We start from the raw sequence: 21436 nt of genomic DNA, 5'->3' as shown, positions 1-21436 counted from the left end.
GGTGCTGGTAACTACTGTATTTACCGGCTGCCCTGTGGGGCGTCCTACAGGGCAACGGCAGACATCTGTGCTGCGCGTATGTCTGCTGCCTGCAGGAATCTGCACAGCGTTGTGAAGGAGATGATCATCCTTAACTGAGTCATCCTCTTCCCCGAGGCTGAAGAGCTGGAAGAGGAGCCGACTGGCTTTGCATGCTTTGTCGGCCATAAGGCTCTCCACTGTGCAGTTGATGGGTAACACATCAGGATTCTTTGACAACCACAGCAGAAACCACATATAGACAGGAACTCTAACCCTGAATTGTATGAGAGGGTATCTAGGATCTAAAGATGACATTTCTAGTTGTTTACATTATAAATGTACTTGTCCATCACTGTTCAGTGCATCTCTAAAGAGTACAGTCTAAAAAGCTAATTACTGGCCGTACTTTATGACACTGTTGCTCTTTTATTTGCTTATTTGTTTACATGCCTGCTGGGTATTTTATGTTGAACAGCTGTTTTTATTTAATTCAAAATTATGTTTAAATTTACACTATTTTTACTAGTTAATGGTTGCACTATTATTACTTGATTGTTCAAACTACCTCAAAGAGAACTGCACTGTTTAAGTGCAAAATGATAAAATAAGGTGAATAAAATGAAAATAAGGGACAACCTGGATCTGCTTATTTTGTTCATTTTTTTAATGTGTAACGACAATATCGGATTGGGACTCGGTATCGGTAGATAACCAAAATCAAATGACTCGGAATCGGTTCGGGGCCAAAAAAACCTGATTTGGATATCCCTATTAATTTATGCTTGTATGTACAATCATATTATGTCTAGCCAACTCTTGAAAAATTGTGCATATTTTATATATTTTTTTTTTATTATTAGGGCCCGAGCACCTTCAGTGCGAAGGCCCTATTGTATCTGTAGGAATTTTTCTTTTTTCTTTTTTCTTTCTTTCTTTCTTTCTTCTGACGAAAGGAGGGCCTTTTTGCCCCCCTAAACGTGCCTAAAAACTCACCAAATTTTGCATGCAAGTCAGGCCTGGCGAAAAATTTGATATTTCATGGTTTACATTAATGGGCGTGGCAAAATGGCTCAACAGCGCCCCCTTGAAAACTTTGTGCCTCAAGCCCCACGATACGGTTTGACGTACATGCACGAAAATCGCTACAAACCTGTATCAGTACACAACTTAAAGAAAAGTCTCTTGGCGACATGGCCGAAACCGAACAGGAAGTCGGCCATTTTGAATTAATCGTGTCACTTTGACGCAATTTATGCCATTCCTTCGGCAGTTAATACGGCCCGAACCGTAACGTGCCCCCAAGTGTGTTATACATCAAAATGTGCGTCTCCATCCTGCGACAACACGCATTACTTTTCTCTTTCAAAAGCTTTACCGTGGCGACGCTAGACGCCAAAAAGCGCGCCCACCCTTCATCTGGTTGGTTCAGACAGAAAAAACTTTGCGCCTCAAGCCCCATAATACGGTTTGACGTACATGAACGAAAATCGGTACACACCTGTATCATGTTGCAACTTAAAGAAAAGTCTCTTGGCGCCATGGCCGAAAACGAACAGGAAGTCGGCCATTTTGAACATTCTGAATTAATCGCGTAATTTTGGAGCAATATGAGCCATTCCTTCGAGAATGAATACGGCCCGAACCGTAACGTGCACCCAGGTGTGTTATACATCAAAATGTGCGTTTCTATCCTGCGACCACGCACATTACTTTTCTCTTTCAAAAGTGTTACTGTGGCGACGCTAGACGCCAACAAGCGCGCCCCCCCTTCATCTGATTGGTCCATATTTGATAGTTCCCCAAAAGTCACCATATTTTGCATGCAAGGCAGGCCTGGCGATAAATTTTATATTTCATCGTTTGTATTAATGGTCGTGGCAAAATGGCTCAACAGCGCCCCCCCGGAAAACTTTGTGCCTCAAGCCCCACGATACGGTTTGACGTACATGCACGAAAATCGCTACACACCTGTATCATGTCGCAACTTGAAGAAAAGTCTCTTGGCGCCATGGCCGAAACCGAACAGGAAGTCAGCCATTTTGAATTAATTGTGTAATTTTGGCGCAATTTATGCCATTCCTTCGGCAATTAATACGGCCCAAACCGTAACGTGCACCCAGGTGTGTTATACCTCAAAATGTGCGTCTCCATCTTGCGACTACGCGCATTACTTTTCTCTTTCAAAAGTGTTACCGTGGCGATGCTAGACGCCAAAAAGCGCACACCCCTTCATCTGATTGGTCCATATTTGATAGTTCTCCAAAAGTCACCAAATTTTGCATGCAAGCCAGGCCTGGCGATAAATGTGATATTTCATGGTTTGCATTAATGGGCTTGGCCTAACGGCTCAACAGCGCCCCCTAGAATACTTTTCTCTGCCATAACTTTTGAATGGTTTGACATAAAGCGTCGTGAGTGGTGTCATGAGACTCGGTATGGAGTCCTCGACCTTCATTGGCCTTAATTAGCCCCGCCCCTTCTTCTGATTGGTTGTCCCGATTTTCTGCTATAACTTTTGAATGGTTTGACATAGAGAGTCGTGGGTGGTGTCATGGGACTCTTTATGAAGTCCTCGACCTTCATTGTCCTGAATTAGCCCCGCCCCTTCTTCTGATTGGTTGTCCCTTTTTTCTGCTATAACTTTTGAATGGTTTGACATAGGAAGTCGTGGGTGGTGTCATGGGACTCGGTATTAAGCTATTAAGCTTTGTTGGCCTTAATTAGCCCCGCCCTTTCTTCTGATTGGTTGTCCCGATTTTCTGCTATAACTTTTGAATGGTTTGACATAGAGAGTCGTGGGTGGTGTCATGGGAATCTGTAATGAGTCCTTGAGCTTCGTTGGCCTTAATTAGTCCCGCCCCTTCTTCTGATTGGTTGTCCCGATTTTCTGCTATAACTTTTGAATGGTTTGACATAGGAAGTCGTGGGTGGTGTCGTTTCTGATATGCTTATGGGGGGCGGTGGCCGTGAGTGCAAGGGCCCGTTCATCGCTGCTTGCAGCTTTAATTATTAATTGGAACTCTATAACTGTATAAAACAGGACCCTTGTGAAAATGAGTCTGGCTTTCTGGCGGTACAGGATCAGCCAGTGGTTTCTTTGCGCATGCGCAATTCAATTGCAGGACGGGGCAGGGTGAACTTCTGCGCTCTGACAGGAGCAGGGGAGCTGCTGCAGGAGTGCAGGCTGTTTTGAGAGGGCTTTGGTATGGGAGAGGGATGCAACGGCTTCTCGCTATTGAAAAAGAGTCATGTGTTCAATTTAGAGTCACCAAAAGCCTCCAATAAGACCTGAAAAAGTTGCTAGATTTGTTGTTAATTGCTTGTTTTACAACAAAAAGTTGCTAGAGAGGGCTGAAAACTTGCTAAATAAAGCAACACTGATGTGGCAGACACTGGTTTGCAGACTTGTCCTGTTCCTGTGTTCTCCCTTGCAGTTTGGTTAGATTTTCTTGCAGTTGTTGCTTCTTGTTTCAGTTTATCTTCAAAGCATATTTGACTTTTGCTGGTTCCGGATCTCCTGCCACCCCCCACAGTTATTTTTTCGACTTTCTATACTTTTACAATTTTCCGAACTTGTTTTGTTGATATATGCAAGAACACCAAAAAAACCAAATGATTCCACTTTTATGGGCAGTAGTGTATAGTTTGACAATCTGTTCATTCTCTCGCAGTCACTTAATAGCTAGATGTTTCCAAGAAAAACATTCATTCTGGTTACAGTCTAAGGTAAAACACAGCATCCTGATGTACAGTATAAGGGATTAGCTCTGTTTCTTTAATCCGAGCAGAAATAAAACCACTGCATTTGTAGTTTCATCCATCTCTACTTTTCTCTGTCTTCTCTTCAATAATGCCCTTTTACAGGCTTGGTTCCACCTGTAAAAGTATCTCATAAATTAGAACGATTTAAAGCCTTTTTCTATTCACTGTTTTTAACTGTGTACCTGAAGGACTTGGTTTTATTTATTTATTTATCCCGAATAAAAGTTCGGTGACTATCCAAATGTAATGCTGCCACCTGGCAATTGAAGCAATATATTTTCATATTTTAGTGTGTAAAATAGATAAATAATTTTAAAACACCGACTCAGTACCTACAAAACATACATATTCATTCTCATACTGCATGCAGATGAAACACAGGGACTGTGAAAATGTCAGTGAGAAAGTACAAACTCTTCCCTCTGTAAAACAAAAACTTAACCATTTAAGCCCTGCCTAATCTCAGGCTTTTATTCTCGTATGGCATTTGCCCCTGTACCAGGGGCTCCAGGGATAAACGAGGTACAGCATGAGATGAATCACCCGTTGTTATACAGAACCACAATTCACTGAAAATAACACAATAGACCAAATACAACCATGAAACAATGATAAAAGTGAAAATGTCAGTCTTACACCTAGAGACTTTCCACTTCCTCTTTCAGCATCAGCATTTAGTATTTGTTGTGCTTGAAGTGTGTGACCTTGTCAAGAGCTGAAGGACGTAAGGTTCTGACTAATCAGATTCAGGTCTGCATGGGACATGTTCTAATGAACAATCAGCTCTCTATATCTGGCTGACATTTTCCTCTGGCTTATCAGCTGCTTTCTCTATGTGCAAGAGTGATGTTTGGGCCTTTGATTACGTCTTGACCTTTAGTTCGACTCGGAGATAAACAACACAAAAACCTGCTAAATGACAGGCAGCACACACTCCAGATTCCCCTGCTCATGCTCACAAGTTACAGATACAGTATCTCAAATCAGGTTTATCAAGGAAACGGTTTGCGCTGGTCAGCAACCAGCGCAAACCGGTTTTCTTTTAATCATTTTACAGCAAAAGCTTTTCACAGTCGGGGGAAAGTCTTTGTTATGTATTTCTTTTTTTCATTTATCTACCATTAAACCAAACCAACCCATTAACACATAGTTGCATGACATCTTAAATCCACTACAATGTCAATTACACCCATGTTTTGACCGCATGCTGAAGTTTAGCCAAAACTCAGTTGCGTGTTTGCTTAAACCCGATGCGTCAGCTGAGTTTCAACATAAGTATAAGTAATTTCTTCAACATAAGGAGATATGTACCTCGACTTCAACACTACTTTTGTGAATATTTTCCCTCATTCATTCCCCTGCATGGTCCTGCGGGGGTCCTATGCAGGGGTTCGGTTTTAGTCCACATTTAGTCAATGAGTGCTTTATGCACATCAAAATTCAATAAGGTCTTTAAATCTTTACTGTTAAATGGGTCGTATAAATTGTAGGTCTTTTCATGATAAGGAGTAGCTCATGGGTATCTTTATATTTGAGGGTTCGTCCATGTCCAACAATAATTCTTACAATCTCTTTACTTTTCCAATACGTGTCTGTCATTTAAACTGAACGTACTCCTATCAACTTGTTCAATTACAGACTAATTATAACCCACCACTTTCTGACTGATTTTATGGATGTGAAAATTACGTGAAACCTTTGAGTATTTGTTGATGTTAAAGACTTGTCTTTTGGTGAAATTGCAGTATTATACAAGAGCGTCTTTAGTTACTCATCAAGGCTGGTGTGATGTCTTTTCATGTCTTGCTCCTTTAAGTGACAGTTCATGTCAATAATTGAGATTTAAGTACAATCCTAAGTGTTTCCTTGGTTGAGATGAAACCAAATGATCAATCCAACTTGATTTTTATAGCACTTTTCATACTGTGTGTTGAAAATGAAGTGATTTTACGGAAGACAGAAGTAACAGAAATACGTGACAAAAAAAGAGAAGAACAAAATCCCTCCCGGCTTCTACCACTCAAACACATCGAATTATGCACAAACAGATGATGATGATGATGATGATGATGATGATGACATTTTATTATAAGCGTCTTTCATAAAACCCAAGGACACTTTAGATGCGCGTTAAACACTCAATAGACACATAACCTGAATGACATCAAAGCAAAAATGGAAGAAATGCCATCCGTAAGAGTGACAAAAAAAGTACCTAAAATAAACAGGTACATACAAATTAATAAATGACCTGTGAATAAATAAAAGAAATAAAATAAATGCAATTACAGAATATGTAAATAATACATACTAAATTATTTTAAAAAGAAATAATAAAGAGTAAAGAATAGAGAATAAAGAAATAATAAAGAATAAAAATAAATAAATATAACCCTAAAACTCTGTTTAATAATAAATGAAGTACTGCAAAATCTAATTTTAAAGGCCAATGTTAAAAAGTTAAAAAGTGAAGCTGCCTTCTGGTACATCATTCCACAAAGTGGAGCATAATAATAAAAGGAGGCCTTAACATACAGGACTGTCTCAGAAAATTAGAATGTTGTGATTTTCTGTAATGCAATTACAAAAACGAAAATGTCATACATTCTGTATTAATTACAAATCAACTGAAATATTGCAAGCCTTTTATTATTTTAATATTGCTGATCATGGCTTACAGCTTAAGAAAACTCAAATATCCTATCTCAAAAAATTTGAATATTCTTGGAATCTTAATCTTAAACTGTAAACCATAATCAGCGATATTAAAATAATAAAAGGCTTGCAATATTTCAGTTGATTTGTAATGAATCCAGAATGTGTGACATTTTTGTTTTTTTTAAATTGCATTACAGAAAATAAAGAACTTTATCACAATATTCAAATTTTCTGAGACAGTCCTGAATGTGTTTTTCTCACTCTTGAAATAATTAAGAATCGGCCACCGGAAGACCTGAGGTTAGAGGTGGATCAGAAAATGCAAGCAATTCTGACATACAACAAGAAAAAAAAGAGTTTTATAAACTATTAAAAGGATCCGGAAATCACTCCTGAATAAAACAGGGAGCCAGTGTAGAGACTTTAAAAATTTGACATGTACACTGGAATAATCCAGTCTCTGTATATAACAAGCATGAGCCAGTGACTGTGTTGGCTTTACTCTGGAAATGTTTTTCAGGTGATAAAATGCATTCTAGTGATGAGCTCATGTCACCCCATTGCTCATTAGCGTGCACTGACTACTAGTAGAAGCTTGGACATCATTTAAATAACTTATGCTGCCCTACACAGTAATATCTGGGTCAGCTCCCATTTACCTCAACTCAATCATACAGGTTTACATTCCGGGCTGCTCATTGCGCTCCGCACAGGGACGCTGTCTGGCACAGTCATCCCTATGCATTTTTGGCCCGGCTGTGCTCCTCATTTTGTAAGTCACTTTGGATGAACGCCTTTGCTAAACACAATTTAATGTAATGTAGTGACAGTTTTAAAGTGAGTTTCAAAACTAGGGTCCGAGTTCAGGATGTGGCTTCATTTTTTTTTTCTCAACGTGATTTCTTGGAGTCAGTGCTCGGGCGCACAAACTTATTTTGAATTTCTCTGTCTGAACTTTATTTATTTATTTTGTTAGTTGGCTTAGTTATCTAGTTATTTGTTATTTTAAATATTTATCTTTCAATTATTTGATTATGTACTTATTTATATAATTATTCTTTTATGTTAACTTTTATTTTGTTCTTATTGTTCTTAAAGAGCATATTGCAGGTTAGAATTTTTTCAAAAATTATACCTGACCTTATGTGAAAATGACTATGTGAGAAGTTAATGTAGGATTTAATATGTTTTACAAGACATAAGGGCACGTATTCAGAGGAAAAAGTGGCTGAGTTTAGCCAAGCTCCTACAAACGCTTTTTTTTTCCAAACACCGCGTCATATGACGCAGCAGGAGGGAGCAGTCTCCACAGCTCTGCCCCATCTGACTGTGCAGACCCCGTACACACGTACCCGGGTATCTGCTAAACCGAAGATATTTTCCTACGTTTGGACCTGTCATGCACATGAAAACGCAAATAAACGAATGTTTAAAAAAAACTCCGGGCAAAGTGAAGATTTTTGAAAACTCTGTTTATGTAGATGCGTGTAGACAGAGACAGAGAGCAGTTTTGCATTTTTCGAACGTCACATTATGCTCCAAAACAACAACAAATCTGCTCTGAGTCTGACGTGTAACGTTCGACCCAGAACTACAGATGATCCACCATCTGTTCTCCAAGCTATTTATTAAATAAATGGTCTCTGCTTTGGACAGGCGTTTACTGCGTTACACCGACGCAGAGCCTACGCCGTAGGGTACGCGGCGACGCAGCCCTACACCGTACCCTACGGCGTACCCTACGGCGTAGGGCTGCGTCGATTTAACGCGGAAGCTCCGTGGTGGGACACGGGGGGACTCGAGCTCGTTACCCGAGAAGGAGACGCCGCTCCCGGGAAAGCTGCGCCGCAGAGGCGGCCCGGAGGCCGGAAGACCAGATGATCTACAGGTTTGGAATACTGAATGTGGTCGAAAACGCAGATCTTCAGTTCTGTGTGGAAGGTTTTTTTTTTTTTAACAACGATGTAATGTGGATACAAAATATTAAATTCGGTTTTAAAAACACCCGGCTATTTCGGATGCATTTAATCAGAAAAAAGAGAAGATAATAAGCCTGTTTTCTGTTTAGAAAGTACAAACGTAGACAGATTACAAGTACTCACCCATTTTTAAGGAGTTTCGGAGTTTCTTTCAGGAGCACGGGCGGGTGCTGCAGTGAATAAAGGCGGATTTATGGTTCCGCGTAAAATCGACGGCGTAGCCTACGGTGTAAATAATAAAATATATATATATAAAATAAATAAATGGACACAAAGTCAATATCTCTCAAACTTTTATTCAAGTATAGGACTTGAGTAAATTTACTTTGCTTAAACTGCCAAGAGGCACGTATGTGCCTGCTTTGGGGATCATCTTTAAACTGACCTTTGATATCTTTGTATTGATTTTTCAACAAGTGTCAGTGTCAAAGCTTTACACAGTCAACTTTGTAATAGTTGCTGTTCTTGATCGCTCCTATAACCCCGCAGCCCTCATGAAACCAACATGAAATGTATTTTTCATGTTGGTCTTCACGCCTCCATTCCAGCTCATACCACAGTTGTTGGTTTACTCTCAGTCTCTTTCTTCAGAGCTCCTTGACTCAAAGATTTTTGCTATTTGAATCAGTCCCTAAATAAGAGTTGTTCTGTTAAACCCCATAACGACCAAACACTGTTTTTTACACTTTGATAACAGATAAAGTAACCGACCTAAGTGTGCAATAATGACACGAAATTTAACAATCATTTTCTTCTATTGATATATAATATAGTCTTATAACCATTATCAACTTCATCCTGGCCTCGTGTTTCCACAGCCTTCGACAATCAGACATTTTCTGCCCAAACATTTTTGTTTACATAGTTTTAGACAAATGTCTGTGTTTAACAACAATGGTGATCTGACTTGAAACATCCTGAACCAAAATTCAAGGGTTGCATGATTGTTTTTCACTGTTACATAATCCCATCAATTCAGTTCAGGTCAGTTTTATTTATATAGCGTCTATTACAATACACATAGTCTCTAGCCGCTTTCCAGAGAGCCAGAACATGACCCCCCAGCAATTATTACATAAACAATGTCAGGTATAAACTCGCCTAGTGGGAGAAAAACCTTTTAAGCCAAACAGTGGCAAGAATAACTCCCCTTTAGGACGGAAGAAACCTTGAGCAGGACCTGGATCATAAGGGGGTGCCCTCCTGCTGAAGGCCAGAAAGGTCATCGATGTTGCATAAAGGATTTTATAGCATTTTTAATCATAGGATACAAAGCACTGAAGGATTTTGAGATAAAGTTTTTTTTTTTTTTTTTTTTTTACAATCACCCTTATATTCAAATGACATCATACAGTCTTGTGTTTATATATCTAAAGTACACGTATCACAAATACTGTGCATCTCTGATTCGATATGAAATGAGCATCTTGAAAAGGAAGAACGCTTTTCATCATTCATCAAAACAATCTATACATTTTTTCAATTACGGTACAAATCTTTTGTGTAAATATTCAATATATCTTCTGTCTTCATTTGTGACTAAATCATGCAGATAATGCATTTGATGCACAGTTTTGACAAAATATGATAAAACTTGCCATTCTTATTTTCCACATAGCTCACACAGAGATGTACTTTTAATGGTCAACATCAACTAACATAAATAAACCGTATTTCAGGCTTTTCTTTGATGCAATTATAATTTTGTCCACTTCGGTCTGCATGTGATGCATTGCTGGTCTCTTTTACAATAGTGAGGGGGCACAATACAAGCACTTATCTCCAAAACCACACATCTATTTCATGGATGACAGAGCAATTAGCAACTTTATCAGAACATCAAGAAAACTAAATTTGGGAAGCTATTCATCAAATAATTGATGAGGTATTTCAGTGCAGAGCAGCGTAAGGAACCATCTAACCACTTAAACTATTAGTGAATCATTTATGAATTAGTCATGATCACGGTGCTCTCTACTAAGAACATCCCAGCACTGCTAAATCATCACATAGCAAATAGACCTTTGTTTTAGATTACATCAATATGCGAAATTAATGTGAACCCGTTAATTTCTTCTTCTTTTTTTTGGGAGGGGGGGGGGTTTAGGGTTAGGGTCGGAATTGGAGATTAATGAACTTTCATGTGCCTTTCATGTTAAATGAGTAAGTTTTATTCTGTCTTCAGAAGCATTTTTTTCTTCTTTTATGTTTTTGGATGTTGCTGCCTCTCATTTTATTATTTAACCCTGTATTTGGATGTTTTATCAACCATGTGTTTTTAGACGCAGACAGAATCAACACATCCCTGGGTGTGTTTGGACTCTCAGATGTTGATTAAAAGAAAACTGGATCAGCTAGCTTCTACACACCGGGAAAAACAAATACTTCTTACAATAAAGAAGTTTGACACTACTTTTTTTTTTTTGTACGGCTTCTTAAACTTTTAATTCGTAAAGTGCTTCATGTCTAGCCTTAGCATTAACCTCTGAGATATGAAGCCTTAAAACACCATCAGTTATTTTAAACTCTGTCCCAGCCCCCATCTAATCAGTTATTGATACTATGCAAATAGACGCAGTCGCAGATTGTAAAAAAATAAAAAATAAAAAAAAATGGATGAATATGAATGTAGATTTAATGATGCAACACCCCATAACCACCTGTTTAATAAGGATTCAAGCAAGCGTGTCAGTCACATGCACACCCTAGATGTCTTCTTTGAGTTTTCAGTCCACTCACACTCATTTTTCCTCCAGGCTTTCATCATCACACAATCAAGTGCTGCTGAAGTTGACCCGAAATGACATGTAATTCTTAAATTCTGCACATGCGGACCTGAGCGAGCAAGTCTAAGCTTCTCATGTGTGAGCGTACAGTCCCTTTGTGTGGATGCACCCATGTAAGCTGAGACAGACGTGCAGTAGGGCGTGACACGTGGGTGCAGGAAAGTCGAATCAAGATGTTAGAAAGACAATGACTCACTTGCCGCCGGCTCTTTGCTACACGCTGAGCCGGACAGAATGGGAAAAGGCCTTCAGAGAAAAGCCGAGCCATCAAGGCATGTCAGGTCTTTAAGAAATGTCAAAGGGGCCTGTATCATCCCCATAAATGAGAATACTCTCTTAAACTTGGCTTAAAATGGTGCAGCCATCCAGTCACCATAAAGAGAAGGGAAAACATTTCACCAAGGGGTAAGGGAGATGTGCAAAGGAAGAACAGAGACAATGCCCTTTTTGTTTGACTGCAATGTCTCGTATGGAAAAACAGAATAGTGTATTCCTGCTGTGCAAATGCCTGTGGCATCACAATGTTTTTACTTCACCAAGCAGCAGGGATTTGTCTTTGGTCTCATTCCAGGTAGATGGCAGAATTAGCAACAACTGGGTTGCATGGGTTCTCTTTTCATTCAGAGGACAAAGAAAAGAAATGCAACTCACTGTTGACTCCTGTTTCCCAGATTAATTAGTCTTGAACAGAACAAAGACAAGAGCTCATACATCCTTAAGTCAAAACAGCAGCAAAGGGACTGCCAGCTGATTGCGAGTGAGATGCAGTAGTTGGAGAAAAAGAACACAATTTATTTTTTTCCTTCCTTGTACCGGTGTCACTGAATACATGTACACACACACACACACACACACACACGCGCGCACACGCACACGCACACGCACACACACACTTACTGACTGATGTCATCTCTGTCAGGTGGTGTCACACGAGGTGTCCATTGGTAATTGAGCCATACAGGTTCCTCCCACCCCCTCACCTTCCAGTGACATGCAGGGTATCTCTCAGGCCCGATACAGCCTTGTTAGTGCCAGTCAACTTGTTCAGCCGCCTCGAGTGTACTGCATAAGACGCCAGCCTGTCCCAATACGGAATATTTTCATTTTGACAGACTGGCTGCATGACAGGTTGCTTAGGTTGAGCGCAGTAGCTCATTTGTTTAATACTGATGTTTTCCTGCTCCAACAAACCTGGCTCAAATTAGCGACTCACAGATTGACTTGTGGAGCTCTTAATGACCTCCTGACACCTGATGTTGATCCCTTCGTTCAAATCCAGTGTGTTGGAGCACAGAAAGATCTAAAAGATACAGGGCGGCGGGTCCTGAAGGCACTGAAGCAGTCAACTGGGACAACCCGAGAAAAACATCTTGCTGTCTCCTGAAATAAATCTGGCAATGGTTGAAACCATCACATGAAGCCTTTTGTGACTTCAAGTCTGGCAGAGCGAGCGTGTTTCATGTGACGTGTTTCAAGAGACTGTTTCTTCCAGTTCACCAATTATTGTTTTGGTCTCAGGAAACCTACTGCTGTACAACCAGAGAATTACAGCAAAACAACATTATTAAATACATTAAAAACATTAATTAAATATCTAAAAAAAAACTTACATTTGTTTCTACATGTATGTATTACTGTGTTTTTGTATGTGCATGGTAATAGTGTGGATATTTCTGAGATCAAAGACATGATTTTGATTGGTCAACTAGTTGTCCCAGTTGAACAATCAGAGGCAATCATTTCGGACCAACTCTACATGAAACATGTGAGTTTTGCCAAACACACTGTACTGCATGTTTGAGGTGCTGTCCTGCTCTGACACACCTGGCTGAAATTACTGGACCCCGACAGACTTGTCTCGACCTTCACGACAAGCATGCAGTGATCCAATCAGGTGTGTGCTAGGTCGACCACCAGCATATTTACCTCAAGTAGCAGATAGATGTAGGTGCCTCTCTCAGGTTCTCCCAGTTGACTGAAAATGCCTTAGCCCCATTCAGAAGCAACCACTTCATTACCAGATACAACCATATAATAATTCATGCAGGAATGACACATAACTGAATGCATATACAAACACATTTGTTAAAATATATATGCAGATATTCATTGTTCGTATTACATTTAACTATGTATTTCTACAGGTATTTTCTGCATTGATTTATTATTATTACTCGTTTTCCTTTTTTATTATCATTATTGTCAGGTAGGGTCCTCCTTATAAAAAAGAAATGCATGACTAAACACCAATATGGAAGTCAAACGTTTTGGGAAGGGTGGCCTCATATGCTACCCCAGCTAATCTCTGGTGACGCATGAGACTTTAGATGTAAAAAAAAGAATTTATTTGTTATGAACTAAATACTAATTCACAATACTGCCACATAGACTTTTTTCTGGTTGAATATTTCTTTAGAAAAGCATTCATGGTCTGTTTTGGGAGCCAGCTCATCCAAATTTATTACACAAAGTAGAAAGATAAACGGCAGCAAATCCTTGGAACACATGGCTTCTATACTAATTCGCTACCATACTGTCACTGAGCGCTCAACTCAGACACCTGTTAAAATGTGAACAGTTCCTTTCTTTTACAAACTAAATGAATAGTGTTCATCTACACATTTTAAATATGTTTACTTTCTAGTTTGAGCAACCATTATTATCTCAGTGTGAGCTAAACACATAACGGGAAAACCTGCTCAGAACTAGTTTGCATGTGAGTGCCTACAGACACTTTAATTAAGCTGATATAACTTTTACAGTGCGGAACTTTTTGAAACAACCAGACATGACACCTGTGTTTCTGATATTTCTGCTATCAGACCGGCCACAAGTTGAAATGTTTAAGTGATCACGACATTAGCTAAGATGTGCAACTGTGCAGCTGAGACAAGCCTAGTAAAAGTAAATCTCTTAAGCAAGTAATGGATTGCACAACGAATGAAAATGATAATATAATGTACAAAAACTGCAGTTTCTTGTGAGCTTTTTCAAAGTGTAATTAATGCGGATGTCATTGAGAATGTATATCTTACTAGCAGTGGGTCAAGTTACAGTAAGTATTGATGAGACCTTAACTTAATGTACAATGGCAAGTTTGATGGCAGCATCTGACGGAGTTGTTTGTGACGAGGGACATGGATGAATGATAACTTTACTCTGTCATGAAAGTTCAATTGTGCTTTTTCACTTGTGTGCGGCCGCTTATTGGTGCGGCTTAGAAACAGTGCTCAGATCCTCGCGTTGCTAAATGAATGAATTCAATAACTGCGAGTTTTCCATGCCATTCCTCTGAATGATGATGTGCCTGACTGCATAAATCCTAGTCACTAACATGAATGGAGGCTTGGATAGCAGTGCCAAGACTGAAAACACGCATTTCATGTGTGCCAGCACATACAAGGCAGTTTTCAAATAAACAGTGGGCAAAAATTACAAGTATTTATAATGCTTGACTGACTGAGGTTTGAGAAAGACTGCAGTTTGTGCAAAATCAGACACAAACCCTCTGCAAAACCCTCCACAAAGTCAACGGTGCATCATAAACTGCGCGTTGCTGTCGTATATTTCTGCTTTTGATTGATTATTGGTTGCTGATCTTCCATTGCAGGTTTGTCAATCAAGCAACTTTCAAGTCATTGAGTATTTTGCAGTCATTAAAAAATATTTAGAGATCCATCTTTTTTCCTCTCATAACTATAATGTCTACATGTCCTGAAGCTGCATTTGAAGTGGGATCAGAATGTTGTTTAGCAAATACACTTGTCCAATATTTGATCATCCATCCATCCGTCCATTTTCTATACCCGTTTTTATCCTTTGCAGGGTCACGGGTGTCTGCTGGAGCTTATCCAAACAAATTACAAGCGAGGGGCCGGGGTACACCCTGGACAGGTCACCAGTCTATCGCAAGGCCACGTATACATACAGACAGACAACCATGCATACTAATACTTGATCAAATGTTGGAAAATTAAGTCTTCTGTCTATGCACTTGAAATATTTTATTGACAACACCAGTAAAGAGACAAACTTCATCTGCTTTTTTTCTTTTTTTTTGTACTTATAAATTATGGTTCCACATTAGACTCTTTTGATTAAAAATTATTCTGCCAATTTAAGACAAACTAGCGGGAACAAATAAGTCAGAGCATCAAGTACAAACAAAACTACACAAACAAAACTATATATATATATATATATATATATATATATATTAGTGCTGGCCAACAATAAAAATTTTTAATCTTAATTAATCCATGATTTCTGTAATTAACTATGCGATTAATTGCGATTAATTTATTCACACATTTTGTGCTGTTCTAAATTACCTCAAGGTATTTTTTTTAATGTTTTTAATACTGTTAACAACCTGAGAAAGGGCAAATATGCTGCTTTATGGCAATGTTTATTCAACTTTCCACAAAAAAAGCTTTTGACCTGAATGTAACATTCCTTCATAAATACAAACACAATGTAGTCCCCAACTTTACACTTGTAAAGACTAACTTAAGATTCCTTGTTTTTTTAAACAGCTCAATGTAAAACAATGAACCATATGCATCAAAAATATGGAGGAAAATAAAAGGCTCAAAAAATATCCCCTTCTCCTAAGCGGGATCAAAACAGGGGGATACAAAAACTAAATTACAAACAAATAAAGTGCACATGTAACAGCAGGGAGTGTTACTCCACCTACTGTATAAAGTGCAGCCGTTTCCTCACCTAATCCTCAGTGCTCAGCCATAAACTCATGCGCCCGTCTGTGCGCGTGTGTGTGTGCGGGGGGGGCATTATTGAGTTTTATGTTTTATGTAAACCACTTTGCGTTGCATTTTTTATTTTGTAAGAAAAGCGCTTAACAAATAAAGTTTGATTTGACTGGTCTTTTTTTGCAAGCTGCTACAGCGTTGTCTGCTTTTGACGAGGTGGGAGCGCGGCGCTGCGCTTTTATGGTTCCGCGTTACACCAACGCAGAGCATACGGCGTAGGGTACGGTGCGTGTCGTGGCGCTCTCTGCTCGTGTGTTTGGCTGCAGGTATTTGAGACTTGACGTACTTCGATGGTAATTCATTTCAAATCGACAGTACATGCAAATAACTTTAGTCTTGTCCAGCAAACCATCTGCATCTTTTTGAAAGTGAACTAACCATTCAAAAGTCCCTTTTAATTCTCCATCTTTCAATCCACCATACGTTTCCTCAGGCTACGGATGCCGACGAGCGCCAGAAATGTTGCGCCTTTTTTTTTTTAATCTCATGCGTTAAAAAAATTGTCGGCGTTAAGAGGACGTGAAGTTAACGCATCGTTAACGCGTTAAGTTGGATATATATATATATATATATATATATATATATATATATATATATATATATATATACATACATACATATATACACACACACACACACACACACACATAAATACATGTATGCATGCATATATGTAGTTCCCCCTAATTTGCTTTGGTTAGTTATTGAATAAAAAATCTCCAATTCAAATGTTTTCCCACACGTGCAAAAAGAGATTAAAAAAAATAGCCTACAATTTGCACATTAACTGCTTGAGTTGATTTTGTAATCGGTGAAATTGCCTGTAATCTGGTCATACTCATCAGGAGCTCAAAATACTACCGTTTTGTTTGAGCCAATACATACAAAATGAGCCGTTTTGTTGATTAAAAAATTGTCAAAAAATGAAAAAAAACTAAAAAAAAAAAACTACCTGACAAGAAAACACATTCCTTGTCAGAAATTAAGGCTATATTTAGGCTGCAAGCCCAAATCTGACTCCAATCTTAAACTACTTACATTATATATTACTAGCAATCAGATCTGGTTGAAATGTACCTGCGGGTGTTCGACAGCAGTAAACAAATCAAAATCAAGGGTGGTAAACTACCTTTGCGTCCGTCACAAATAATTCTCTAGAGTTCATTTTCTAGAACTTCCGCACTGCCAAAAAACGTATCAGATTTGAGCTGGCAGTGTGATCACAACCTCCAGCCTGTATCCCACTGGATGCGGCATCGCGGACCAGCTGCCCCGCGCCAGCTGCTAAGGATCGACACCATTCTAGTCGATGACACTGCTCCCACCGGGACAGCGGCGGTTCAGTCGAGAAGAGAGGCAACCATCCGCTCTGCACCACTAAAGATACGCACTTACCACGACTAAGCTGTGTCGATTTACACACAACATATTAAGCTTGCAGGAAGTCAGACACAAGACTGGCTTAGAAATTTCATGCTGACTCATACATGTTACATTGAAAGGCTCGAGTGAACAATTCATGAGCTCACACAGAAAACAGGCAAAGACATGTATAAGATTATTTTTAGAAGTCAAAAAGTTAACTTGATTTTACACCATTCCGGGATGGAAGACATGGCCAGAAATACTTCTTTAAATGCACTGATGAACATGGGATTCTCACATCTTCATTCGGAGTCCTAATCTCAAAAAACCAGCGGAGGTGCAGGTGTCTGCACTGAAGACGGAGCCAAGAAGCGGCGAAGACGCACAATGGAAAACCTCTTCTCACTCATTCAAAGGCTTAGTGGCTATTTTCATGAGATGAGACCTTTTAATGTGTCAACTGTTATGTTTATAGTAGTCAACTTTACATGAAAGATCAAAAGGGACTTTTCTGTTTAAACTCTCATAACATATTGTTAAACAAGTAAAGATGACAAAACTAAATTATCCGTCATATATACCAGTTCACAATAATCTGACTATAAAGTATGAAATAAACGTATTTGCACAAGTTCCCACAGTTCTCATGTTGCATTAAATAGCTATGACATTTATCTTTTCTGCATATTTGTTTGAGTTGAAGATTTTAGTGCAACACACACACACACACACACACACACACACACACACACACACACACACACACACACACACACACACACACACACACACACACACACACACACACACACACACACACACACACACACACACACACACACAAAAACTACTGTATAATGAAGAACAACATTACCATATTTTCCTCAATGTAATGTGCACTTAAGATCCTTAATTTTTCCCAAAAATCGGCAGCGCGCCCTATAATCAGGTGAGTCTGTATGAATTTTATTGTGCTTACTGACCTCTAACCAATTTTTTGTGGTACACTGCGCTCAAAAATCTGTCAATGTTTTAGTGCGACTTTGGTAAGCGACGATGCCGCTCCGCTTGACTGATTGTCGGACCCTTCAGCTGACCATTAAAGTCGGTCCTTGGTTGGTTAAGGGTTGCAACTTCAGACAACGTTAGACATGGCGTCCGTATTAATGGTGCCATCGGTGTAAACCGGAGTCAAGTTCTCTCGTCTGATTATGTCTGACCTGGCAATAAAGCTTTTTCTGATTTCTGATTCTGATTTCTGATAACTAATGATGTAGTGCTGGTAGCCAACCATCATCCAACATCTAGTCAATGTTAGCTTACTATAATTAGACGTCAAGCTGACATTAGGGTTTTAGTGTAAACCCAACTTTCAAATCTATATCATAATCCAATTATAATCAAATGTTGGAATACAACATTGTTCCAACCTCACACTAACTTCAGGTGTCTATCGTTGGCAACGATAATCCAACCAGAGGACAGGACGGAGTACGACGCTTACCTCCACCACCTTTTATTTGTGGATTTGTGGAAGACGAATGATTTAAAATTAGTGTATTTTTCTGTATTTGTTACAACTGAACAATATTCTGAGTTATTGTGAATGAGTTGAATAAAGTTCAACTTACCTGACTGTTTTGTTTCACTTTATAAATGTTTTATCATGCACCTTATAACCCAGTGTGCCTTATGAACCGCAAAATACGGTAATAAGCAAAAAAGGTAATTATTCAATAAAAAACTAATACTGAATAAAAACTTTAAAATACAGTTTGCCTGATTATTTCTGCATAAATATATAAAAGTCAAGGTGATCACTGCAGGAATAACCACATCTTTATACAACCAGTAAAGCCCCAACTTATGTTTGACATGTGACCACTTTTTTTTTTGTGATAAATATATCCAAGTCTGCAATTTCTCCTAAATTGAAGTAGACAGAGTTGAAAGATGATTGTCACACATGCTGAGGAAGAAAAAATGGCTCTGGGGTGGTGATTTAAATTTCATGTCTTCTTGAATGAGACATTCCCCTGAGATGCTTCAGATAACATTATGGATGCTGATGTCCCTGCGTTTGACTGTGTTCCTCATCTGCCTCCATCTGGCTCACGAGAAACCGCTGCAGATAAATGATGGACGGACAGGTATGTAGACAGATACGGCGCTAGAAATCCTGTGCCTCTACATTTTGAGCCTCCAGGGATGCCTGTCCAGACTGTCCTTATTAGGAGTCTGTTGTTTGCCCGTGTAAAGCTCCCTGCAGCTACAGTGTGGTTGTGTTGTTTTAGCCGGCTGCCCTGAAGAAATTTTGGACCCTTATTACCTCCGTTGTGAGGAAAGCATTTGGGGTTTATACCCTTTAACAGATGGGTGGGGCAGAAGGTCCACGCTTTACTGACTCCTTCGCTCTTTGTCTTTCTGACTTTTATCCCGTCACCCGAGACCCACTTGGCAGCCCAAAACACCCACAGCAGGTGGAGGCTGGAGAAAATGCTGCCACACGCAGATATGGAAGAAAGAAAAAAACACATAGTGGTGGCAAGAGGATCATTAAGGCTCTGTTGCATTCAGAGAACAATGCATACATGCGCAGCATCTGAACATGTGCGCGATAAACATGTGAATATGGATCCACAGGGAACGTCAGTCCCAGTTTGAGATAAATTAAGCCGCTTGTGGAATCCCCGAGTGCATTTGCGTTGGTGAGCTACATCAAGGGAAACCTTGTGCACTGCCATTCATCGGATGAATGCGACTGCGCCTCGTTGACATCTGTGTTCTCAGCAGTAACTGATCTTGTTCGGTTCTTGTCAGGGTTTTTGTTTGTGTTGCACAGAGATGGGCCATTTTTCTCTCTGCTGTTCTGCTGTGATATTACGCTCAAAGCGTTCTTTCCCTTTCATTTATTTATTTAACATGGCGTGGGCTGTGCAGAATCCCCTACAACAATACGGTTTTGTTGGACAAAGGTCTCCCTCAGCTATGTAGCCAGAAGTCGAGTTTTGCTATTAAACATTTTATTACCTTGTGATGTGCCAAATAATTTAAAAACTACATATGTAGCTTACCTTCTATACAGTATTTGTTTTGCAATTCATTTACAAAGCATTCCATAATGCTTGCAACTAAAATAAACCATCTTTCCGGATTCAGTACAATTTCCTTTGTAAAGAAGAGATATTGAAATAAGAAAGTTTCTACATGGTCTACCACATTAAAAAAAAAGGACTACACGTTGATAGGGTTCATGCTTTGATCAGATGCTACGAGTGGGGCCCCAAGGGTCCAGACTCCCCCGCCAATATCAGCGCTGAGGTTGCCCAAACGTCCCACGGGCTGTGTGTTGTTATCAGTGCCAACTTCTGATTAAGTCTCAGTCTTCTCTGCGGCAGCCAGATTGTGTCTCTGCTTGCAGTTCCGCCACCTACCCTCAGTGACCAACAAGATGTTTAACTGGGTAGACTGATCAACTGCGCACAGACCTCAAGCTAAAGGGCCGCCATGCTGTCAGCTTTTCACACAAACACATGATTAAAAAACAGCAGGCTAGGAGATAATGGGCGAGCTGTCCTGTGAACTGCACACGCTGCTTAGTGTCGCCATCTCATTTTTCTAATTTATTGATTGACCGACTGAAGTACTCACCGGTCACTTAAGCAGTACGTGAGTGCTCACTCCCCAAACTCCAGAGCGTGAGGGATGGATCGAGAGCCGAGACAACAAGCAGATCTCTCTTTGATGTGGAGACTGAATAAAAAAAAAAAAATTACAATTTGAGCAAACTTGAGGATGTTTCACACAGAACAAAAAGAAAGCTACTCGGTTCTTTGTTGTTGTTTTCTTTTCACCCTGTAGATCTCACCATACCAAATCGTCACATTTTGCATATTGATTTGGCATCCACTTTACTTTAAATGCCCTTCCTGGCAAACATTAGGGACAATGAGAACACCCGCTTGTCATCCCCTAAAAGCTTGTTTTTTGCAGTGGAGCCAACATGCGGCTCGGTGTCCTGCCCAAGGACATATCAACGTGTGACAGGGATGGAGATCGATCCAGCAACCGCCTCTATCCTCAGCGCCACAGG

At 39.6% G+C, this 21436-nt stretch overlaps 1 long non-coding RNA gene across 1 annotated transcript in view; it reads right to left on the bottom strand.

Annotated features, from left to right (window-relative positions):
* Positions 1-21077, bottom strand: part of LOC133461253 (uncharacterized) — a 55788-nt gene extending 34711 nt beyond the window's left edge. Inside the window, exon 1 of the long non-coding RNA XR_009784175.1 lies at positions 20995-21077. This is a non-coding gene — a long non-coding RNA (uncharacterized LOC133461253). The remainder of the gene's footprint in view (positions 1-20994) is intronic.
* Positions 21078-21436: the final 359 nt, after the last annotated feature.

The sequence above is a fragment of the Cololabis saira genome, chromosome 15 (genome assembly GCF_033807715.1).
Source record: "Cololabis saira isolate AMF1-May2022 chromosome 15, fColSai1.1, whole genome shotgun sequence".
In the NCBI taxonomy this organism is placed as follows: Eukaryota; Metazoa; Chordata; class Actinopteri; order Beloniformes; family Belonidae; genus Cololabis; species Cololabis saira.
Note: the sequence above shows the minus strand (reverse complement) of the source record. Positions and strands in the feature narration are given on the sequence as shown.